We start from the raw sequence: 3,244 nt of genomic DNA, 5'->3' as shown, positions 1-3,244 counted from the left end.
TACGTATTAATACCTACGTATAAACATGAGACCAGGCTGAACATTTCACTGAACAAGACGTTTATATTGAGTGGTTTACAATTTAGACACAATGTTGGCCATTACTTTCCCGGTTTTATTCTGCCAACGACAGTAGTTTCAAACAAAGCCAAAGCAAGATACCGGACAACACTCAATAATGAATTCATATTTTTGAATCAGTCGAATTTGTTTTGAATCAGGTGAACGATTGATAAAACAGATACAAATAATGATAAGTGTAGTGACACAATCAGTGAAAAGTCGCAGCATGGTATTGGAACGCCACTCAGCCAATCAATAAAATATAATAAGTAACTAAGTAAGAAGATTAAACCATAACTCTGAACATTCTGAATACTAGAATACTAGATTCCAGATATCTTATGATGGTTAGATATAGTGATTATCTAGGGATTTGCAAAATGCATGTTTATGCATACTGTTGATTATATTCAATGCTTATGCATATTCTTGTGTTTGTTGCACAGACTGAGGAAGAATATCTTGAAATGATGGAAAGCGAAGATGTCAAAGAAATGAAGAAATTGCACATGGAGTACAGAGAATCTCTGGAGCTTGATTTGCTGAACACTATGAATGAAATCGCACAGAGCCGTAACGTAAGATTACAGATCGTTCTTTTACATGTATTTATTGCCATACATTTAAATGGTATAATAATAATAATAATGATAATAAAGTGCAACCACCCCTCCTTTTTTGGAAAACAGGTTCATAAACAAAAACAAGTGGTTTCAGAGGAGTTCACTTCAAGCACAAAACAAAGATTTCAAGAAAATGCATCAATATGCAGTTGCAAGGTGGAAAACAGAGAAAAAGTTTGGTACAATCAATGTCATTACAGGGCTTTTTGCCTATCAAGCCATGGGCTTATTGTGTAAAATGACATGAATCCTGTTCAAATTCATCTTGATCTTCTGCTCTTTCAAAATGCATTCATATGTCTTGTAAACAACATTTAATTAGAAAATATTTATCCGTGTCTGCTCAAGTTTATAAATGAAAGACAGTACATACTTCTTCAGTTAGCTGAGGAGATTTGATCAGAGTGGCTTCATCAGGTGCTGTAGATTTCCTGGTAACTGACAAGGTTACATACAGCAAATCCACATTATCCAGCAAGCAATGACATTCTCTGACATTCCTCCTCAACTTTGTGCTCCTTGCCTGTGAATGCTGTTAAAGTGGGACATTTAAACCTAATCAGCTTTATTCTTTATTCTTTCATTTAAAAAAAAAAAAAACGCATGTGATGATATAAAAGAGGCATGTCATACTGAACTTGGGTAAATGAAATACAATTGTGTATATTGTAAATGTGATATATTTCGACCTGGTATTTTATATTTTGAATCAAATTTGTAAAAAAAAAAATTAATGTGAACACAGCCTTGAGGTGGTCTCATTAACCAACAGTGCATTGCCATTGGCACACTGAATTTACCTGTCATAAAACAATCCCTAGACATGTAGCACATAAGATTAATATAATGTATATTTTTATTGGCGAACTGATCCAGTCACTATAACGATAAACAATGTATTTCAGAATTCACTAAGGAAGAAAGAGAGTCAGGAGAAAAGGAAGGACGGGTCAGTGGACAAGTTAATTGGAATTTAAAATAGTAAATTTCATAAGACAAAGTTGTATTATGTATTTTATAAATTACACTAAAAACTAAAATATGTTATACTCATCTTGGACCTTTTAGGACATTTCAGTGGTATGCATGTACAGGAATCAGATTGAAATGTTTCACAGTTATCTCATATTATCTCAAGTGCAATGAAGTGTCATCTGTATTTTTAAAGTAATACAAAATATTCTAAAAACCACATTAATGCAGCTACATAAAAAAGAAAAATACTGTTGTTGTCCTTGCAAAGAATTGCCAGTCAATATTTTGCTGCTAGTGGGGATTCTGTATATTTGTGAATTTGTAGAACCCATAAATGAATGTTTCAAAAAATGGTTTGTGTAGATCACAGTGCCTACCTCTGTATTTTTCTTTTCTACTGTCTATATCTACATGTACAATAATGTAGTTAAACTGTGTGCAGATCTTTTTTTTAACTCACCACCTGGAATGAAGAGATGTAATTTGATGTTACCTCACAATGTAATTTGTTTTGTTGTAATAAACTTAAACTGTGCCCAGTTTAACTGTAAAACATGATGCAGTTTACATTCATTGTAAAACATACAGAAAATGAATATTGTTACCTAGTTACTTAAGTAAAGTAGCCTATTGGAAAGAACACAATACATTATGTCTACCAACACAGCAACAATACAACTGTTTTTTTTTTAACTGAGAAATTCAGCTTGCTGATGTTCAGATGAACCTTTTTATTGAGAATGAATGTCTCAAAATGGCTGCGAAGAAGAAAGATATTTTACAAAGAGAACTGAGAAAAAAGACAAGTAAAAAACATTCCCTTCAAACAGTAAATAATGAAAAAAAGAGCAACACTTCAATTAGGTCCCATTAGTTAATGCATTAACTAACTTAACTAACAATAAACTGAGAATAACTATTTATTACAGTATTAATCTTTTTGTTAATGTTAATTAAAAATACAACTGTTCATTGTTAACTCATGTTACGTCCATTAAATACCATTAATAGCATGCAAACTTACACAGTAAAACACAGGTGAAAGTCTATGAAGTGGTGACAGGTAAACACACAGGTGTTCTTTAAGCGGTAGTTTGGATGTTTACGGTGGCCGAGAGAGTTCACTTCTTCTTCTTTGATGTTAATGGTGGTTGGCAAACCAAAAAAAAGAGAGAAAGAGAGAGAGAAACCTATATACTGTGCTCTGACCCTCTATCTTTAAGAAAATTTAGGAGAGTTCAAACGTCACTTCACTAAAATGAAACAAGCCTCGATATGGAGCTCCGTCTGAAAGTAGGCCTCCTGACATTCTCAACACAAGATTCGAAGCCTCGTATCAGGCGTAATATCACTAAATAATGTGCACATGTTCTACTGTTTCTGATATTTGACAATGGTCGCAAAAACCACTTGGATTCTTCTGCTAATGTGAAGTGTTCTATCCAAATCATGATGTCCTATTCTTAGCCTGGTCATGATCATCTCCTCTACTCTGTTTCTTCCCTTACTTTCCACAATGCCAACTTTATTCTTAATGGAGTATTTCTATCTTTAAATTCCTGGTCCTACTGTTGTTGTCACTC

General features: G+C 33.3%; 1 long non-coding RNA gene across 1 annotated transcript; it reads left to right on the top strand.

Moving 5' to 3' along the window:
* Window positions 1-493: 493 nt before the first annotated feature.
* LOC107713411 (uncharacterized) lies at window positions 494-2,267 on the top strand. Its single transcript, XR_001636885.1, has 2 exons — window positions 494-641; window positions 753-2,267. It is a non-coding gene; the product is annotated as an uncharacterized LOC107713411 (long non-coding RNA).
* The last annotated feature ends 977 nt before the right edge of the window (window positions 2,268-3,244 follow it).

Source organism: Sinocyclocheilus rhinocerous, unplaced genomic scaffold (assembly GCF_001515625.1).
Source record: "Sinocyclocheilus rhinocerous isolate Xijiao unplaced genomic scaffold, SAMN03320098_v1.1 scaffold32773, whole genome shotgun sequence".
NCBI lineage: Eukaryota > Metazoa > Chordata > Actinopteri > Cypriniformes > Cyprinidae > Sinocyclocheilus > Sinocyclocheilus rhinocerous.
Note: the sequence above shows the minus strand (reverse complement) of the source record. Positions and strands in the feature narration are given on the sequence as shown.